This window comes from Gorilla gorilla, chromosome 16 (assembly GCF_029281585.2).
Source record: "Gorilla gorilla gorilla isolate KB3781 chromosome 16, NHGRI_mGorGor1-v2.1_pri, whole genome shotgun sequence".
In the NCBI taxonomy this organism is placed as follows: domain Eukaryota; kingdom Metazoa; phylum Chordata; class Mammalia; order Primates; family Hominidae; genus Gorilla; species Gorilla gorilla.
This window is the reverse complement of record NC_073240.2, coordinates 99,295,417-99,317,619: the sequence shown is the minus strand read 5'-3', so window position 1 is coordinate 99,317,619 and position 22,203 is coordinate 99,295,417. Positions and strand designations below refer to the sequence as shown.

General features: G+C 41.0%; 1 long non-coding RNA gene and 1 pseudogene across 1 annotated transcript in view; both read left to right on the top strand.

The window, feature by feature from the left end:
• The first annotated feature begins 790 nt into the window (after positions 1 to 790).
• The window catches only part of LOC134757289 (uncharacterized), a 208,933-nt gene continuing 187,520 nt past the window's right edge, over positions 791 to 22,203 (top strand). Inside the window, exon 1 of the long non-coding RNA XR_010131089.1 lies at positions 791 to 911. This is a non-coding gene — a long non-coding RNA (uncharacterized lncRNA). The remainder of the gene's footprint in view (positions 912 to 22,203) is intronic.
• On the top strand, positions 15,559 to 15,655 carry LOC115930852 (uncharacterized; annotated as a pseudogene).

The window sequence follows — 22,203 nt, the reverse complement described above, 5'->3', positions numbered from 1 at the left end:
TGGAGTAGTTTAAAGTTACTCATGTGAGACACAAAACTCAAACTAAAAGGAAAAGGAGGTATTTGACTAATACTGACTTTGGAAATAGTTGAATGAGAAGCAGGGAGCTTTTCAGTTCACTATTCTTTATATATGCTGTATACACACACACACACGTATTTTAAAGGAACTGTTCACTATACATGTAATTTGTTTTTGTTTTTTTTTTGAGACGGAGTCTCGCTCTGTTGACCAGGCTGGAGTGCAGTGGCGCAATCTTGGCTCACTGCAAGCTCTGCCTTCCGGGTTCACACCCTTCTCCTGCCTCAGCCTCCCGAGTAGCTGGGACTACAGGCACCTGCCAGGGTGCCTGGCTAATTTTTTGTATTTTTAGTAGAGATGGGGTTTCACTGTGTTAGCCAGGATGGTCTCTATCTCCTGACCTGGTGATCCACCCGCCTGTGCCTCCCACAGTGCTGGGATTATAGGCGTGAGCCACTGCGCCCGGCCCTATACATGTAATTTTTTAAAAACCAGAGAACTTTAAAAAATGTGACAAAAACGTACATCAAAAAATGTATACTTCTTCAGACCTTGAAGAAATATATTTTACATTTTTACAGCAGACATTAATGAACCTTTAGTCCTGTGTGTCTGTGGCTGACTGCCACAATTACTACTTGAGACCGTTACTATGACAGTTATTACTGTTACTACTTGAGATCGTCACTGTGACAGTTACTACTTGAGACAGTCATTACAAGACTGAACGAAGGGACAAACGTAGAAATGATAAAAAAAAAAAAAAAAAGCTGTTTTAAAGGAAGGGGAAACAGGGAAGAAGGGAGCTCCCTGCTTCTAGTGAGCAAAGGCAGCCCCCCGAGCTTCCACAGCCCTTCGCATTCATTGGGAGAATGAGCAGGGAGGAGGCGGTAAGGCTGGTCAGCTGTCTGATTATCACACGTTCTCATTACTAACAGGCTTCAGTTGTGTCTAATCATAAACACTTGCACCTGGGTGGTGACTGCCCTCAGCAGTCCTTCTGGGCGGCAGACAGTTTGTGAGTTTGCCAACATCCTGCTCTCATGAGAAACGGTTTGCTGCTTACTCACGTGGCCTCCAGTGTTAATACTGAGTTGATCACGACCCTCAATCTTTCGGCCCCTAAGAGCCGCAGGGGGGTGGGGAGGTGCCAGCCTGCTGAGGCCTTTGGGTTCCTAGGCTGCTGGCATTTTAAAACCACCAGTGCATTCCACCTCCCCTTGGATAACACCCAGAAACAGGCCAAGAAGAAATACAGGAGAAAAAATTACCTGCTGTTGATTATTTCTATTTTAAATGAATACTAGCTGAACATTTACTAAATGACATTGTTAGGTATCAGCAAAAGCGGCCTGTAATAATAGTTGGGTGAGGACAGGGAAAGACTTTGAAATGGGCAGAAAAGATGACGGGATGTCCTGCAGGTTCAGTTGCTTTGGCCTATTTTTCAACTGTCTAAATTTTCGCCGCCAAAGTCGATAAAACCGCCGCCGCTGCAGCCGCTTCCGCCTCCGCCTCCTCCGCCTCCTCCCTCACCTCCTCCTTCCTTCTAGTAAGCTTATTGGAGTGAAACTTGAACATTTTCAAAAAGGGTTAACGCAAATGATTCTTGTCCAAAGAAACAGAAATAATAGAAGTGTGAAGGGGCGTGGGAGGGGTTGAGATGTGCCGCGTTCAGGCCCGGGGCGCTGGCGAGGGTGGGCGTGTGAGTGGCGGGTTGGGGCGTAAACGGTGTCTTCTCCCCACAAATGAAAGAGAAATAGTAGATTCTCCTGGGGGTGGCGAATCAGGTGGGAAGGTGGAGCCAACGCTCTTTGCAAACTCTCTGGGGAGCCAGGGGTCGGTAGCTGGGAAGACTGTTGGGTGGTGACCCTGGGGGAGGGGAAGGGGCCGGGGAGCGGGGAATGGGGACAGCCCCTGGGGAGGAATGGGAGAGGGAGGAGGACACCAGGGGCACTGGGACAGCCTCCGGGGCGGGGCGCGGCGCCTCCCGAGCCCGAGGATGGAGGCTGAGGCCGTCTGTCGAGTCACAGGTAAGGGGAGCCGCTCTGGCCAGGCCCAGGGCCGCGCTCGTTCCTCCCTGCGCGCAGCGACAGCTCCTCCCCGCGTCTCGGGTTTCAATGGCTGGGCCTGCCGGAAAGCTCTGGGCCCCCGCTTCCCAATTTTTTCTTTATTTTTGAAGGATAATATTGCTGGACATAGAATTCTTTGTTGACGTTGGTCAGCTCTTTGAATATGTCATCCAGTATCTTCTGGCCTCCGTGGTTTATGGTGAGAAATCAGCTTACTGAGGATCCTTGAACATGACTTGTCTGTCTCTCGTGCTTTCAAGATTCTCTCAACAGTTTGATTATGATGTGTCTGGCTGTGTATCTCTTTGAGTTTACTCTACTTGCAGTTTGTTGAGCTTCTTAGATATGTAGATTGATGTTTTCCATAAAGTTTGGGAAGTTTTGATTCGTTATTTCTTCAAATATTCTTTCTATCCCTTTCTCTGTCTCCCTTCTTTCTGAAGTTCTTTTAATCCACATCTTGCTTTGTTGCTGATGTCCCAAAGGCCTCCAAAGCTGTGTTCATTTTCTTCTTTCTTCTTGTTCTTCAAACTAGATAATATCAAACTAGATAATATCAATTGACCTATCTTCAAGTTTGCTATACTCTCTTCTGCTTCTTCAAATTTTCTGCTCAGCTCCTATAGTGAAATTTTCATTTTAGTTGTACTTTTTAACTCCAGAATTTCTATAAATTTTTCAAAAATACGTAATTTCGATCCGTTTGTGAATATTTGCATTTGGTGAGACATTGTTTTCATAATTTACTGCAGTTGTTTAGACACACATTCTGTTAGCTCTTGGAGCACATTTAAAATAACCAATTTAAACTATTTTCTAGTAAGACTAAAGTCTGTACTTCCTCAGGGAACCGTTTCTATTAGTTGCTTAATTTCCTATTATAGAGCCATACTTTGTTTCTTTACATGCCTTGTAATTTCTGTTGATGACTACTTAAAATAATACATTGTGACACCTCTTAAAATCATTATCTCCCTCCCCAGAGTATATTGTTGGTGCTGCAATTTTTTAGCTGTTTTGTATATTTAATAATTTTTTTGAACTAACTCTACAAAGTCTGTACTCTTTGTTACTTGTGGCAACTGAAGTCTCTATTTGGTTAGCTTGGTTGTTGAGTAAGGATAGGACAGAGATTTCTGTAAATACCAGAAACCAGTAAATCTCCAAGTCAGGTCAAATACAGATAATCTTGCATGTGGAGTCTTCCAGAGTATTACCAGACAGGTCTGACCAGACAGTTCCGAAAGGACAAGTCTGTGGGAATGAGGCTTTAAAAACAGCTTCATTCTGCTCACTCTGGTGGCTCCAGTACCGCTCCAGGAATGTGGGTTGTTATTTTTCAAGGCCACTGAAAGAAAGGAAAGTGAGGCATGACAGTGAATCAAGGTAAAATGCCACAAAGCTTACTGTTCTTATTGAGAATTGGCTGGTTTTCTCAAATACATGCTTCGTGAGTTGCTACAAGTCTTTGGTCAATTTCTAGAGGTCAGTTTCTAGAGTTCTGGAAAAGTTGATTCTAATAATCTTTGCCAACTTTCTCTTTGTTTGTGTGGAGAACAGAAGTTTTGTCAGTCTTTATTTCCATCATTTAAGCTGACTTCACTCCTTGATTTTTAAAAAATTAATGATCTGAATAATAGTCATATATCTCTGTATAAAGAACAGAGTGCTCTGGAATATGATTTTTGAGGGGGTTCACATCCTGGCTTTGCTCCTTACTGGTTTGTGGCCTTTGGCAAGTTACTTGTCTGTGTATTAGCTTTCTCTTATGAACTGGGCATATTAATAGTACTCATCTCATAGTTTGGTTGTGACTATATAAAATGAGTTTTAATATGTGGAGAGTTCCTATAAGGATGCTTAGTACAGAATAAACATTTGGTGAATCTTACCTGTTAAAACAGCTACTCTAACTGTACACTACAATTCCACACAGTTGATAGGCCGCCGCCTTCTTCTTCCTCCTCCTCTTCCTCCCCTTCCCTTCCCCTCCCCTTCCCTTCTTCCTCCTCCTCCTCCCTTTTCCTCTCCCTCTCCTTCTCCTTCTTCTTCTTTTTCCTCCTCTTCCTCTTCTTCAACCGAGCTGCCCAGGCTGTAATGCAGTGGCGCTATCTCGGCTCACTGCAACCTCCACCTCCTGGGTTCAAGCAATTCTCCTGCCTCAGCTTCCTGAGTAGCTGGGACTGCAGGCACGCACCACCACGCCTGGCTAATTTTTTTTTTTTTTTTTGTATTTTTAGTAGAGATGGAGTTTCACCATGTTGACCAGGCTGGTTTCAAACTCCTGACCTCAAGTGATCTGCCCACTTCAGCCTCTCAAATTGCTAAGATTACAGGCGTGAGCCACTGCGCCTGGCCCTGATTCGCCAACTTCTAAACTGGATTGAGTTTAGTGAGAGGTAGTGAGTAATTGATTCAAGCAACCTTGAAGAGTTGCTGCATGAATTACAGATGATGTGTAAAATTTTAAGCTCATACTTAGATGCCGCGCATTCAATGGGAACCAGTCCTACAAACTATGGCTCTAGTATGTTCTCCATAGTGGGTGAGCAGTACATAGTTCCTTGACTATTTAATTTTTTTAGATGAGTATATGTATTTATATTTAAATGTATCTTGCAGTTGCATGAGGGTTTTGCTGAAACTTCTGTTCAATATCCAGGTTTTGGCAGAGTTCAAAGACTGCGAAGCAAAGTTCAGCCATGTTGGGCTTTTGGGCTCATAGATGAGCAAGGGTACCCCAATATGAGGGCTCAGCAAATTCTGGAACTTATCAGTTCTGAAGACCTTTAGAGGAGAAGGAGGCAAGTAAAAGGTTTTTCAAAGCACAGTGAATGGGATAAAAGCAGGGATCAGGAGTAGCTAAAAATGGAACAGGTGGCTTACAGAAATACCAGCTGTGCATTATGGTCGATTTTATTGCCAGTTTATAATGTTGTCCATGGCTATTTTATAAGTTTTCTTTATTCCTGACATTGTTGTAAATCTTGCTGTAAAATTGCTCTAATGCAGCAGAAAGGCTATGAAATGAAATGGGAACTCCAAGGATCAGTTGATTGTAGTGGAATGGAAGGGAGGCTGAGGATGCCTAGAGAGAAAATAAAGGAAAGCTGGGGGGGAAACATTAGTGGGTCAAATATCTCATTATGTATGAGAATTTGTCCTCTTAAGTCAGTTTAACTGTGAGCAACAGCAGATAGCACTTTCAGGATGAATCCACCAGGTGGCACCATCGAAAACATTTCTTAGAAGGCCTCTGTCTAGTTTCTTAGAAGAAGTTAGTAAACCTGTGGTTTTTAGAGGTGGAAACAATACTTACTCATTTTTGGAGGGGGAATGCATGGTGTGTATTACATTATCTTCTGTAGCTTTTGTATTTGTGTGTATACATTACAGTTCTAAACGCTGAATAGACCCCTTTCTCAAGAGATACAATGTCAACTTGGGAACTTGGGTCAATTTTGTAGGGCAGATTTGAGCCAAGCATCCCAGATTTAGGGATATATATATATATATATATATATATATATATATATATATATATATATATATACACACACACACATACACACACGCACATATATGTATACATATATATGTATATGTGTGTGTGTGTGTGTATATATATATATATATATATATATTTTTTTTTTTTTTTTTTTTTTTTTGAGATGGAGTTTCGCTCTTGTTGCCCAGGCTGGAGTGCAATGGCGTGATCTCGGCTCACTGCACTGTCTGCCTCCCAGGTTCAAGTGATTCTCCTGTCTCGGCCTCCCGAGTAGCTGGGATTATAGGTGTGCGCTGCCAAGCCCAACTAATTTTTATTTTTAGTAGAGATGGGGTTTCTGCATGTTGATCGGGCTGGTCTTGAACTCCTGACCTCAGGTGATCCACCCACCTCAGCCTCCCAAAGTGCTGGGATTACAGGTGTGAGCCACCACGCCCAGCCAGGGATATATTTTTATACCTTTCGGTTAATATTAATATACTTTGGGTTTTCTTCTCTTTTCTTAGTCTGGGACTATCCAAGCCTTTATCCTTTTAATTTTCCTTTTTATCATCTCTGCTGAGAGGTGAAGGGGAGTACTAAGTAGCCCTCTCTACTTCTCCCAGCAGCTGGCCGCTGGCTCTGCCTCTACCTGGTCCCTTCCAGGATGTACTTCTGAAGTGGTGGAAGTAGGGAAGGCTGTTGAAGGGAGATACCCACGATTCTTAAAATTATGCACCAAGACACAGCACAGAATCAGAATCCAAGAAAGTTGGATTTCTGGCCCATTCTGCCTCTTTCTTTTTAGCTCACTAGTTAATTCAAGGGTTATTGCAGGGATTAAAAAAGGTAACATGTGCAAAATGCTCAGTATATGGCCTGGTACATGCTAGGTGCGGAATGCATGTAAGAAAATAAAGTTTAATAAAATATGTATTAAACTAATATCTTTTCAGCAGGAGGCCAAATAAACTTCTTGTCCACCTCAGATTTTTTTTTCTCACTTTTTTAAAAATCAAGGAGGATGTGAGGAACCAGGAATTGAGATTTGGCATTAATCTTCATTCTTGGTGCCTAGGGTTGGCCTTGCGTATTGGCAATGAAACAGGCTATTTTTGACATTGAGTTGTCCAGCGTTCTCTAAGATGAGGCTATGTTGCATGTTGGAAAGATTTAGCGAATAACAGAGGCAGGCTCCACTGGTTTCCCACTGGGAAAGGCAAGAGCAGCCTCTGCAGACAGAGCCCCTCTGAGGGCAAAACTCACACTGCATGCTGCATGTGAAAACTGCAATAGGGAGTTAGAGATGCCCGGGGCAGTTGCGATTTTCACTGTCCATTTATCTGTAATCATTTTTGTAAGGAAGATTGATGGATGCCGGGAGGTGAGGGTGGGTGGAGGAAGTCACTGCTGCATAGTGATGCACAGAAGTTGATATTCCATCAGAAGGAAGCTCTTGATAGTTGTTTCCCTGGCAAGCTGGAGATGATGGACAGTCTTTACTAACTGAGTTGTTTATCCCTCCTGTCAGGTATGTAGTCCTGCAGGGCGCTGCTTAATGAACCAGAAGTCCTGCCTCTTAAGTACCTCACCAACTCAAATGTGTGCATGTCACCTTGGCGTGAATCGGAGCAGGCGCTGGTGGATACCGTTTGGAGGCATGCCAGCAAGGAGCTCCTTGTGTAGCCTGCCTCTGGAGCCTCAAGTTCAACTTCCATAGGGCCAAAAGGGGAGTCGGGCTGGGCAGAAGCTCCTGAGAACCAAAGCAAATGGTCTGAGAGTCTGAGAGTGTAGTGGAGGTAACGTGTTTGTGTCCTCTCTGGCTGCATCACCCCAAGTACTTGCAGACTCAGGTAGCCTATTTGCAAGTTTAAATAGTTTGAGTCCTGGCCGGTAACATGAATACTCTACAGTGGCCCAGGGTCAGGGATATAGAGTGGCAACTACTTGGCAGAACTGGAGCTTGCTCAGATGAAAAGATAAATTGTACTGGTTAAACGAAGATCAAGTGCAGGGTCTGGACTTTGTTTCTATCTTTCATGTGGACTCTATAAGCACCGACACACAGTATTCTAGAAACACTGCTCCCATCCCTCCTGTCTCATGTCATCCTCCCAATTCTGGGAGTTGGGGGGCATACTCTTTCCATGTGTGATGTGAGAAATTCCTTTCTCATGGGAAGCAGGTGGCATTCCTGGACTCTCCTTGGCCTGGCCGTTGGTAAGCACAGGAACTCAAGGTGTCTGAATCTCTTGTCAAAGGTGGGCTGTAAGGCTCCAGAAGAGGAGGACAGAAGGAGTGCCTGCAGAGCTCCTGCCTGAGGCCTTTGGATGGGCCCTGCTGGCTTGCTGTGTCTGTGTGTGTGTGTGTGTGTGTGTGTGTGTGTGTGTGTGTGTGTGTGGTGTCATGCTTATTTGCCCCAAATGAGGCATGAGAGCAGTGATCAGGTGTCTCCCCAGCATCTGGTCTCATGAAGACAATAGAAGTGGTTGGATCAGGTCCGCTGCCATGCTTGGCTTGCCCATGTCTCCTAGGATTGGCTGCCTGGTGGCCATCCCTCTGCCATCCCCTTGACTGCCCTGTGAATGACGTCCACTCTGAGACCCCAGGCCACTCAGAAAAACTGAAGATTCTCAAGTTCAGGTGCAGGTAGGGGGCAGGTCCTGGTGGTGGGGAGCTTTGATCTTCTGCAGTTGGAGGATCCTCTTTCAGAACAGTAATGCAATTTGTGAATTAATAAAATTTGGTATGAAAGAGGATACGTAGAAAAGAAGATAAATCACAAGCTACACAATTTTTAAGTTGACAAAACTACAAACATCTCAAAATAACATAATATTTTAAATTAATTATCTGCCTGGAATACTCTGTAATTTTTTTTGATCTTTTGCCTGCATCATCTTTGATAGCAGTGTTTTTGATATTGCTTTTTATAGAGAGACTCTCAAGATAATGGAGTCTTTACTCTGTTGTGGTTAATTGAACATTTTTTGATGTTATTCATAGTTTGAGATGTTTCTTTTAGCTTCTCAACCTGCTATACGGATAAAAAGCACTTTTATGTCAGGTAAATATTTAGAATTGTTGCCAAATTTTAAATTTCCTCCATGAATTTTCTTTCATATGTCCTATATGAGTTGTGAGATTTGGAAGGATATTTCAGACCAGCTTCTGTATCTATTTTTTTCTCCTTCTCTAATCACATGCTCCTGGTGTTGTGGACAGTAGCACATGACCATATCAGGACATGCTCTGTCTTGGTGTCATGGCTCTCAGTGAGTCTGCTTGGAGGGTAGTAGAAGTATCCCTGGACGTCATTCCTACAGCAGGAGAGCAATAACTCAGCTCTCCAAGGAAGTTACTGTGAACCACATGCACATATTCTACTCAAGTCAATGTGCCCCCAACTCGATTTGTCCTTAGCTAGACACCAAAAGTTCTCATGGGGAGTCTCACTCCCCTTCCACTTAACATGATGGAAGGCCTGATTGGAGGGGGGCATCATCAGTGGGAAGAGACACAGCTTTCACTGATTGCAGCTAAAATGTCTTACTTTTGAAAATAGGACAAAAACATATGACCATGTGCATATACTGCTGAAGTCCCTCCCCAGGCCATGCAAGGTGCCTATGTGAGTGCAAGTGAGATGCCCGGAAGTGTAAGTTTCATCTGCTCAGGAAAGGGCCAGGTATTGCCTGGTATCACATTCCAGGGGAAAGGAAGAGACAGTCAAGGCCTTTTCTGGCTGCTATTTTTGATCTTAGTGCTCCGTATTTTCCATTCTGCATGATACAGAAACAGATTTAAATCATGTTCTAGCATAGAGATGAAAAGGACTTTCACTTTTGGCAGGCCGTGGAACATCATTTAATCAAATTTGTTAATTGGTTGAACTGGATGCATAATTGGAAAGCTAATGGAAGGAGATACGTTTTACCAGGAAGGGCCCTTGGTGATCACTGATTATTTATTTTTACAGATAGAAAAGTCAGGAAGGGGAATGACTGTCTGAAGGTGGCAGTGAATGACAGAGCTGAGGCCCATAGCAAGGTGCACTAGTACACTCTGCCTTTGCATGACTGTAAGCAATTAGTCTCATCAGAAGTCATTGTGAGTTAATACATGGAGCAAATATAGGTGCAGATGTCTAGAAGCAACAATGGCATTTACAGTAAAGCCAAACATTGAAGGTTTACTATAAAATGTTGCACTGAATTCTTTATATACACCTGTCTTGGTTAGTCATTATTTTCTCCAGTCTGTGGGTTACATGGCTCCCTGCTGACCCACAACACCATGCTGCAAGATAGGCAGTGTATTGGCCAGGTGCGCACCTGGCAAAAGTCCACTCTGCTTAGGTTCAGCTGTGGATGGGTTCTGTGAGCCTTGGATGGGTCGTGAAAACTGTGGGACTACAGGACTGGGCTTGTGGGCAGAAGAGTCATAGGGCACTCTGCCTAGGAAAAGGGAAAGGGGCCTGTTCCTACCAGGTGCTCTGTGGAGTGTCCACACTGCAGGGAAAGGCTGAGGTCTGAATAGGAGGCGCAGACTTTGTGTCTACAGGACCCTGCAAACATGAGGCCTTGTGGAGGTTTGGTCAAGATGGAGAGTCCAGTTGGCAGCATACCATGAGCTAGACTGTCCATGACATGGAGTGAAAGGCAGCTATTTGGCACTGAGCTAACAACAGTGGGAGGTGGGGCCTCAGTGGAAGTGGATTGGTTGCTTTTCATCCTGCCTCCAACACTTGGTACCCACATGACCCTGCACAAGGAACCTGTTTGGCACCTCTGAGCCTCTGCATATTGGGCTGTCAAGCGCCAAGAAAAAAAAAAATTGTAAGACTGATCTGATAGGGTCGTTAGAATTAAATGAGATAATCCATGTAAAGCAACTGACATGTAAAAATAACAATAATGAAAGTGACACTAATCTTAGGGGCTACTTCGACTTTGCTAAGTGGTTTTACAATAAATAGCATTATTTATTTATTAAATTTATTATATTATTTTATATTATATTATTTATTGTTCATTATTTTTAATACTACTATTAAATCAGTCTCCATGGCTGTGGATGGGGGTAGGATGACCTGGGCCTGTGGGCCCTGACTATCTATTTGCCTCCTCCATGCCCAGGTACCTAGTCCCTGCAGGCATCTGTAGCTCAGTCCCCCATGAGAACTTCAGGGTGTCCAGCCAAGGGTAGGGCCTCTGGGAGCCTCTCTTTTCTAACAGGGGCTGGGCTGCTGGGCTCAGGAAGCCCATATAGCCCTATGCTTCAAGGGAGTATGGTGAGACAAAGGGAAGCATGGGGACGAAGGCAGTCTGCACGTTACTGAGCACCTACTATGTACCATGACTCTAGAAGAGTTTATATATGTTATCTCGCTTAGCAGTGCTATCATTAGTTATTCTTATCTCCAATAAAAACAGGAAAATAGACACTTTGAGAAGTACTCTGCTCAAGTGCAGAGCTGGTGAACATAGGACTCAGACTCAAACCTGCTTCCATGTGACTCATGCCTGCTCCACTATTCCAGGTGTAGGAAAGCCTGCTTATTCCATTCCATGTTCATTTTTGCACAAAATAATTATTGACTCAAACAGGAATGTGAATTACAAGGTAACTTACCTTAAAAACCAGTTGGGATTTTGTCTGGAAGTGGACTGAAGCTATAGATTGCTTTTGGTAGACTTGACATTTTAATGATACTGAGAGTTCTTCACCTTGAATATGGATTACTTTTTTAGTTATTAAGATGTTCTTTAGGCCGGGTGCATGGCTCACACCTGATATCCCAGCACTGTGGGAGGCTGAGGCAGGTGGATCACTTGAGGTCAGGAGTTTGAGACCGGCCTGACCAACATGGTGAAACCCTGTCTCTACTAAAAATACAAAAATTAGCCAGGTGTGGTGGCAGGTGCCTGTAATCCCAGCTACTCAGGAGGCTGAGACAGGAGAATCACTTGAACCCGGGAGGTACAGTTTGCAGTGAGCCAAGATCACACCACCGCACTCTAGACTGGGTGACAGAGTGATACTCCATCTCAAAAAAAAAAAAAAATTCTTTAGAAGGCACTATAAAATAGGAAGAGACAAATCTAAAACGTATAGATGTAATTGTAACATGTACAGCTGGAAAAGGATTAGTATCCAGCATATATAAAGAACCATTATAAATTCAGAAAAATAACCTAATGGAAAAGAGGAAAAAGGATACAAGTAGACATTTCTTGTAGGTGGAAACATAAATAGTAAAAAAAAAATGAGGAAAAACTCAATAGTATGGGTTGAGTTTATTTTCTTGACTACATTTCTTAAAAATTTCTTGGCTGCCTTTAATTGAAAATACTAATTTTCAAGAAAATGAAAATTAAGACATTATATGATACTTTTTAAATACTCTTCAATTTATAAAAATTAAGAAATTTGATAAGATCAAGTACTCACAAATATAAAAACAGAACATACACTGTTGGCATGAGTGTAAGCTGATATAAGCACTTCAAAGAGCATAGCTTATAAACCTGAATATAAGTACTGTGAACCCACTGATTATATACCTGGGAGAAATTCCTGCCCCTGAGTACTAAAGAAGCATGTAAAACAGAATGTTTTTAGCAGCCTTGGTAGTAGCCAGAATGAGAATAATGTAGATGTCCAACCACTGGAAAGCAGATGAATAAAAGCTGGGTATATTTACTCAGTGGGATATGATACAACTGTGGAAATGAATGACCCAAAGCTGCCACCATCATGAAATGGATAGGTGACAGCCTCAAAACTTCATAGTCAGTAATACGGGATGATACCATTTTTATCACGCTAATATCCAAGCAAAGCTAAACAGTATATTGTTTAGGAATACAGACATAATCTGAAAAAAATTTTTTTTTAAATGAGAAGGATAAGCAGAAAACTGGAAATAGTTGTTCCATCTGAGGCAGAGGCAGAGGCAGAGGGGTGCAGTCAGGGGGTCTTAAGGGGATGCCCTATGTTGGGCATGGTCTCTTTCTGAGTTTGGTGGTTGAGTTGGGGTACTGGTTTTGTGAGTATGCCTCGTAACTCTGACATACATTGTATCTGTTTTATTGTCTTCTATCAAGTATTACATAATCTAAACAGCCTTGTCCTCCATGCAGCTCCTGACACATGATGATACTTCTCATAAATTAACCAAATCAGAGAAAAAGTTAAATACCACGAAATACTGTGAAATTCCCTCCTTCTGGAGGAGGGAATCCCATGCGCATCGTTTCTCTTGCCTGGCTGCACATGTGTGCTGGTGTGTAGGTGGGGCACAGCCAGTGACTCAGCGGTGGGAAGGCAGATCTCGCTACCATTCTCTGATCCCTGTTTCTAGTCCTCTGCCTTATACTTCTGTATCCATTTCCCTGATCTCCAGAGCAGGAGATCAGACCTCTTTGTTTTAGCTGTTCCAGAATGGGCCCTGCGGGCTTGGAGGGTGGTAGTTGCTGCATGGGGTTGGATGGGATCCTGGGGTTCACTGCTCCTCTATTTCAGGCTGAAATGTACACCTGTTCATAAGCCCTTTTCCCCATCCATGACAGGTGTGTTCAGGCCCTGATCCCTCAGGAAGGGTCAGAGAGAAGAACTGCTGTGCTCCTGCCTCCCACTCTCCAAATTGAGTGCCTGCATTTTTGGCCCAGGGCTCTGCAGATTCCAAAATTGTATTGCTCTCTCTCCTTCATCGTGGCTTCCTCTCTCCTTCTCTTTTTCTTTGTCATTTTCTTAAAATAATTCTTTGTCATTTTCTTAAAATAAATCATTTCAGTCTTTTCGTGCCATTTTGAGGAGTCCATCTTCTGGGTTCAATTCAGCATCCCTGGAGGTCAGGGTAACTTCCTGTGTTGAAATTTGCCTTTTCTGAGTGAAATAAAGAAAAGATGTTATGGTTACTCGGATCATCCAGGAGGTTTTCTGTTGGTGGAGGTTTGGGAGGAATGGAAAACAGGCCCTTTGGCCTGCTGCTGTTTCTGGTCTGACAGGCACAGCCCCTCCCTCTGCTGTTCCTGGAAGCCTGCTGCATTCTGAAGAAAGAAGCTTTTCTGAACTAGCCATGACACTGCAATTTTCATCACCATCACTACCTCTTTTTTTTTCTTGCAACTGTAAATTTTAAGATGTTTATAATCACTGTTAAATTTTCACTCTGATTTCACAGTCATGACAGAAAATAGATAAGCATGATCGCATACTTATCAAAGGGATTACTTTTGTACTTTATGCACTACTTTATCTCTTTCAGGGTAGAATGCATTATTTAATCTGTTTTAAAAGATTAAATAATTCCTTTAACATTACAAGAGGTGACACTGGCTTCTTATGACAATGGCACCTAGCCAAGCGGAAACTTCCACTTGTGCCTGCCACCTCCTCAGGTACCAAGCCTACGGTTTGAACCTTGTAGGCCTGCAGACAAATGCAGAGCTCAAGTTAATTTAGAAAACACCATACATAACCTGGCATTCTTTTTGTAACCCCAAACAGTCAAGAGAGACATAAGGCATGAACATGCTATTTCAGCTGTCAGAGTAATGAAATCAATAGCCAAAAGCTCGTACTAATTCAGTATTATTGACGACAGAGCATCTTAGCACACAGCATTTGAATAGGTTTTTGTGTTTCTTTGATCTCATATTTTAAAATTGGACATCATTCAAATGGACTGTTTTTGTAGTATATTATGAACATACTGAAAAGGCAAAATAGAAATGCCCATTGAGATCATAATTGTCAATGTCGTGGACAAGGTTATAAAAGTATACCTGTCATATGCTTTTTAGGTTCCACATCTATGCTAATGCTGTTTTCCCAGTGACTGGCTTTACTCAGGTTCTCCCATCTACTTCTTACATGGGTGAAACTGAATTCATAACTGGGTTGGAAAGAGGAGCATCTAATTAAGATCACATTTATACTTGAAATATCTCTCCCTAGTAGGGAAAGATAATATCATCACTTTGTATTTGGGGTGGATGATGATATTACATGCTTTCCCCATAAGAAACAGTTCAACCAAGGCCTTGTCTGAACTTGTAGAGACTTTAGCATCTTTGAAGGGAGGTGGCCAGACCTGTTCCCAGGAAGTTATGAGTTTTTCATTATTCTTCTCTGTTTGATAAACAGTTTAGATAGCCTACTATGCTGCCCATAGTAACCTTGAGATATCAGATTTATTGAGATATCAGACTTATTGAGGAATCATTTACATACAGTAAAATTTTCAATTGTGTAATAACCACTGAATCCCCTATAAAGTTACCTTTTGCCTCTTTGCAGTTAGCCTCGTTTTTTCATTCCCAGCCTCTGATAACCACTTATCTGTTTTCTTTCCTTATAGTTTTACTTTTTCCGGATCGTATAAATGGCATCAGATAGCATGATGGCTTTTGTATCTAGCTGCTTTCACGTAACATGCTTTGAGATTCACTCATGTTGTTTCAGCATCAGTTCTTCTCTGTTTTTTTCTTTCATTTTAGTAACATTTTAGTGCATGGATATATCAAAATTTGTTTATCCATTCACCAGTTGAGGAACATTTGGGTCATTTCTAATTGTTGGCAATTCCAAATCAAGTATGTATGAGCATTAACATTCAGATCTTTGCGTGAATGTATGTTTTTACTTCTCTGGTGTAAATACCTAGTAGTGGGATTGCTGGGTCATATGGCAGGTGGAGGTTTACTTTTATAAAAACTACCAAACTCTTGTCTAAAGTAGCTGCACCATTTTTCATCACTACCAGTAATAAGTACTATTTAGGAGAGTTCCAGTTGCTTCATGTATTCACCAGCTCTAAGTATTGTCACTTAAAAAATTAGCCATTTTCATATGTATATAGTGGTATCTCCCTGTGGTTTTGATTATTTTCCTCATGACTCTGAGCATCTCTTTGTAGGTTTATTTGCCATATGAACCTCTTGTTTAGAGAGGCTGTTCATAGAGTAATTTTTTTGGCCATTCAAAAACGGGCTTTCATTGGAACAATACAGAGATTAGCATGGCCCCTGTACAAGGATGACAAATGCATGAAGCGTTCTATATTTTTTTAAAAATGGGTTTTCACACAAGAAACTTAGGTACTTAGTCCATAGACCCTAAAAAGAAACTACACAATAGAAACTACAAAGTAACCGGCTAACAACTCCACAATAAGATCAAAACCTCACATAGCAATATGAACCTTGAATGTAAATGGTCTAAATGCTGCACTTAAAAGGCACACAGTGCCAGGTTGGATTAAAAAAGAAAAGGGTAAGACCCATTCATCTGCCATCTTCAAGAGACCTATCTCACTTGTAACAATGCCCATAGGCTCAAAGTAAAGAGGTAGAGAAAGATCTATCACACAAATGAAAAAAGAGCAGGGATCGTTATTCTTATATCAGATAAAACAGACTTTAACAACAGTAAAAAAAAAAAAGGACAAAGAAGGGCATTATGTAATGATAAAGGGTTCAATTCAAAAATACTTAAGTAACCTAAATATATAAATACCCAACATCGGAGCACCCAGATTCATAAAGCAAGTACTTCCAGACCAATGAAAAGTCTTATATAGCCCACACAGTAATAGTGGGAGACTTCAACACTCCACTGACAGTGTTCAACATATCATTGAGGCAAAAAACTAACAAAGAAATACTAGACTTAAATTTGACACTTGACTAATTGGACCTAATAGATATCTACCAACCACTCCATCCGTCAACTACAGAATATACGTTCTTCTCGTTTGCACATAAAATATACTCTAAGATCAACCACATGTTAAGCCATAAAGCATTTCAATATGTTAAAATCGGAATCATACCAACCATACTTTTGGATCACAGTGGAATAAAAGAAGAAATCAATATCAGGAAGAAGAGACCAAGAAGATCTCTCAAAACCACAAAATTACAAGGAAATTAAGCAACTTGCTCCTGAATGACTTCTGGGTAAACAACAAAATTAAGGCAGAAACTAAAAAAGTATTTGAAATAAATGAAAACAGAAACAGACATAGCAAAATCTCTGGATACAACAAAAGAAGTATTAAGAGGAAAGTTTATAGTTCTAAATGCCTACAATAAGAAGTTAGAAAGATCTCAGATTAACACTGTAACATCACACCTAGAGGAACTTAAAAAGCAAGAGCAAACTAACCCCGAAGCTAGCAGAAGAAAATAAATAACTGAAATCAGAGCAGAACAGAATGAAATTGAGACCCAAAATTCCATACAAAAGGTTTATAAAACCAAAGGTTGGCTCTTTGAAAAAATAAGCAAGCTTGATAGACTGCAAAAAACAAATAAGCACAGAGGTGACAAAAGTGATATTATAATCAATTCCAGAGAAATACAAAAGGTCCTCAGAGACTATTATGAACACATCTATGCATACAAACTAGAAAATGTAGAGGAATGGCCAAATTCCTGGAAACACAACTTCCCAAGATTGGATCAGGAAGAAATTAAAATCTCGAACAGACCAATATCAGATTCGAAAATCGAATCAGTCAGAAGTGAACCATAAAAAGCCCTGAACCAGATACATTCACAGCTGTATTCTACCAGACATACGGAAAATTGCTGGTACTAAATCTTCTGAAACTATTCCAAAAAATCTAGGAGGAGGAACTCCTCCTTGATTGTATGCAAAGACACAATGAAAAAAGAAAACCACAGGCCAATATTCCTGATGCACATAGATGCATAAATCCTCAACAAAATACTAGCAAACTGAATCCACCAGCACACCAAAAAGTTACTTTATCACAATCAAGTAGGCTTTCTTCCTGGGATGCAAGGTTGGTTCAACATATGAAAATATATGTGACTCACAAACAGAATTAAAAACAAAAACCATATGATTATCTCAATAGACAGAAAAATTTCCACAAAATCCAACATCCCTTCATGGTAAAAACCCTCAACAAACTTGGCATTGAAGAAACATACCTTATGCCATGTATGACAAACCCATAGCCAACGTCATCCTGAACAGGCAAAAGATGGATGCACTCCCTTTAAGAACAAAAATAAGCCAGAGATGCCCATTCTCCCTACTCCTAAATAACATAGTACTGGAAGTCCTAGCCAGAGCAATCAGGCAAGAGAAATAAAAAGCGTCCAAATAGGAAAAATAAGATTTCAAATCATCTCTCTTTACTGATGATATAATTCTATACCTAGAAAACCCTAAGGACTCATCCAAAAAATTCCTTGACCTGATAAATGACTTCATCAAGGTTTCAGGGTACAAAGTCAATGAACAAAAATTGGCAGCATGTCTATCCATCTATAACATTCAAGCTGCGAGCCAAGTAAAGAACCCAATCCCTTTTACAATAGCATCAAAAAATAAAATACCAAAGAATACATCTAATCAAGAAGGTGAAATCTTCACAAAGAGAACTACAAAACACTGCTGAAAGAAATCAGAGATGACACAAACAAATGGGAAAACATTCCATGCTTGTATATTGTAAGAATTAATATTGTTAAAATGGCCATACTGCGCCAAGCAATCTACAGACTCAGTGCTATCAAATTACCAATGTCATTCTTCACAGAATTAGGAAAAAAACTTCTAAAATTCACATGAAACCAAAACAAGTAAAATTGGACCCCTACTTACCACCATATACAAAAATTAACTCAAGATGAATCAAGGATTTAAAGGTAAGACTTCAAACAATAAAAATCCTAGAAGAAAATCCAGGGAATACCATTCAGCACATAGCCTTGCAAAGAATTTATGACTAAGTCCTCAAAAGCAATTGCCACAAGACCAGAAATTGACAAGTGGGCCCTAATAAACTAAAGAGCTTTTGCACAGCAAAAGGAATTATCAACAGAGTAAACAGACAACCCACAGAATGAGAGAAAATATTTGCAAACTATTACCTGACAAAGATCTAATATCCAGTTCCATCACCCTGTGTACTAATTCCGTGCTAGCTTTTCCTCACCACCAGATACATGGATAAAGGCATGGTTCGTCAAGCTTTGGGAAATAGGAGGTTAGATTTTCTAGGAGGGGCCCATGGCCCATGGAGAGGCTTTGTTAGTTTCTTGGAATAAAATTATAATATGTGCCCAGCTGTAAGGAAGATTTCCCTCCTCCCCTCCCTTGAATTATTTCTCCGAAAGGAAGGAGTTGCCCAATATTCAAATCCTTACAAATTACCTTCTATTATAGGACAGTATCTTAGTTGTTTTACTTTAAACAATATGAATTGTGTAAGGAAGACACACTTAGCCTTAAATGATTTCAATCAATTCTAGTTTAGGATACTCATAGGTCACCAGGAAGAATGGGAGAAGAGTGGGAGTGGGAAAGAATATTAATACTTGAGTAGTAATCATCCTTAGGAAGAAGACTTCAGCTTTTGAAGTGTCATTAATTGTAGATTAGCTTTTGAAGGACACGTTAAAAAGAAATATTTTGTCAGATCGCCACAGGAGATTTGAGGCATAGCACTATCCTAATGTTGTGGCAGTGGATACTTGAAGCTTGGGATAAAAATTAGAGTGATTGTGCCATTTATATGTTTTAAAAGTGTGTATAGCAACTTAGAAGGGAAGCGGACATAAATGCGAAATGGCATATAATGGTTAAAAATCTGGTCCCAGGGATGCTGGAGAAATGGACGTTAAAATATGTGAGCAGTTTGAATAAAATTATCTTATGAAATACTTAGCCAAAAAAAGCAATCTTTTAACAATAACACCTTATTCTGTGATTTGTAAGGTTAAAATTATGTGCAACTACATTGGCTACTTGGTCTAAAATATTGCAAGCTTATTTGCATCATTTAAGGATCCTATATTAAAATTTTCACATTGGGAAAATGGGGGAGTGTCTTCTTATAATCATAAATTTATGATAAAAGAAAATGGGGCCACAGTTGTTTCTTGTGATGTCTATAGGATCAATGGAAAAGGGTGGAATCAGAAGGGAAAATCCAATTGTGTTGATTATCAGCAAAATGGAGCAATTGTGTCTAATTCAAGGAGAGAAATTTGGATTGTGCTGCTCAGAACACACTGAGTACGTCTATTCTGCAATCACTATTCTTGTCATCCCATGAGGGCCAAGATTTTATTTAAGTTTAATAACATTCTTTATGATTATAAAAACAGTAGTAGTTTCTCATTATTTGTGGATTCTGTATTTGCAAATTCACTTATTGAAATTTATTTATAGCCCCCAAATCAATACTCATGCCACTGTCATGGCCATTCACAGACATGTGCAGAGAGGCAAAATGTTTGAGTTATCTGAGGACCACATTCCCAGCTGAGGCTGAATACAGAGAAGCTCTGCCTTACTGTTGGAGCTCTTATATTGTAAACAAATGTGCTTTTCATTGTCTGTTTAGTGTCGCATATTTTGCATTTCTGTGTTTTTGCTGGTGATCTTGCCTTTTGAAATGGCCCCCAAGAGTACTGCTGAAGTGCTGTCTAGTGTTCCTGCACTCCAGGATGGCTGTAGTGTACTGCACAGAGAAAGTCATGTGTATTAGATAAGTTTCCTTCAGACCTAAGTAAGTTACAGTGCTGTCAGTAGTGAGTTCCAGTTAGTGACGCAATAATGTATACTAAATAAGGCTTATTTAAGCAGAAACACAAAAAACAAAGATTGTGTATTAATCAATTAACAAAAATATTGTGACCAGAGGCTCACAGGAACCTAATCCTTTGTTTCCTTTAGGAGCAGTGGTTCAATATTTGCTAATTCAGTGTTGGCAGCAACTTTATAGAACATGACTGTATATGTGGAGCATTCTGTTTCTTGACTTACATTTTGCTCATCAATATTATCATGAACATTTTTTTCTAGGACTTTAAATAATCCTAAGATTATTTTAAACACGCAATTCATGGTAATTTACTTTCATAAAACGGGTGAATAGATTCAAAAATTTTTCTTCAGGTCAAAGTAGTGAAGAAATTAATGGAAGAAAATTTGGCTGTCTGTGAGAGGTCAAATATCCAGGTATTCCAAAATGTGAAATGAAAAAGGCCAAATCAGGTTTTTACTTTTGGTCCAGATGTTTGAAAGAATGTTGACATTCAGCTCTATTTGAGGTCATATTTATTTAATTACTAGAATAACGTTTTTCCTCAACTTACTTACAGAGGGATGGAAAGGAGGTAAAGATTTGGGGAAAAGTACAAAGTCAAACCTCTCAAGCATTTCCTAATGAGTACTATGCAGAAAACAAGTTCCATGGAGTGTTGGTATGTGTAACTCCTGGGGTGCAGTTTGAATATGCAGTCACAAGTGAGACTGAAGTGTAAGGAAAGTCTTATTACTCTGTTTCTGCAAATCTAATTAAATCTGACTGAACTACCATGCACTTGTGAGGTAGAAAATTTAAGCACAATTATCTAAGGGCCATTGTCCTCCTACTCACCCACTGTGGGAAGGTTGCAGGGAACTGACACATACTGGAATGCTTGAGGAGGGCTTTCTGTAATTGGTGCACACTAAATTCCACTCATGCTCAGTTTCTAAGCCAGCATGGCCCCTTTTGATGGTGGTAGTGGTGTGTGTTTGTGTGTGGCGGGGGGGGGGGTAGCTTCCCCATTTCCAGCCAGACTTGTCCATTTGAGTCTTTCTTGAGGCTTAGCTGCAGGTGCACAGGACCTGTATGTCCACCATCCCCTCACTCAGAGACTGCCCCTTCTCAAGACAGAAACTCCAAACTCCAAGCTAGAGGCCTGTTCTTGTTCGATAAATCTCTTCTCATTAGGGCTTGATGCTTAAGTGTCTACCTCTCTCAAACTCTAGAGCCCCATTCTACTACTTGTGCCAGTTAATTCTTTCAAATGCAAAGATATTTAAACTTGACCTTAGACACAAAGGAAGTCCCATGTCTGCAACACAATGGCCTAAGATGGGGAGCAGAGCTCTTTTATTTGACTCTTCCACCAGCATGGAAATGTATCAGATTCTCTCAATAAATTGGCTCACCCTGCTCTGCAAAATTGATGATGGGATGCTCATATCAAAAGGAGTTTGCAAGAGGAGTGGATTTACGTACTTTGTGACTTCTCAGAGCCTTTACAATGCTTGCATGCACTGTGAGTCTGCAAGAGGAGGTTGGACCTGGGAGTGCATGTCAAACAAGTTGAACCACAGAGGCTTTTGGAAGTGGAGCACCCTTGGGGTTGGTGCTTGGTGGGGTGTGCACTGCATATCCAAGGTGGCAGACAGCTTCTGAAGGGCTTTAAGTTGGCAGGTGACAGATATTCCCCCACTTGACATATTTCCTTAGCAGAGGGTCAAGTAATTTATCCCAGGTCTTCCTTCACAGGTTGGGTTTGGAGAAACGGTGTCCTCTTTGGCATGCTCTCTTGGTCTTTATCCAGGAAGCCTGAGGTTTCTCATGATTTTAGGCTCCAGGTAAAGCTTATAAGAGGTGACACTTCTGGGGATAAGCCCAGAGCTCAGGGCTGCAGGGTAGGGAAGATCTGCGAGTTGCATGACGTTGGCCTTGAGTCACTGTCTTCTGTGACCTTCTCATCTGCTCTTTAGGACTGCTGGAAATTTAGAGACTTCTCTTATGCGACCATAGATGCAATACAACAGTTGTCTCCGAAC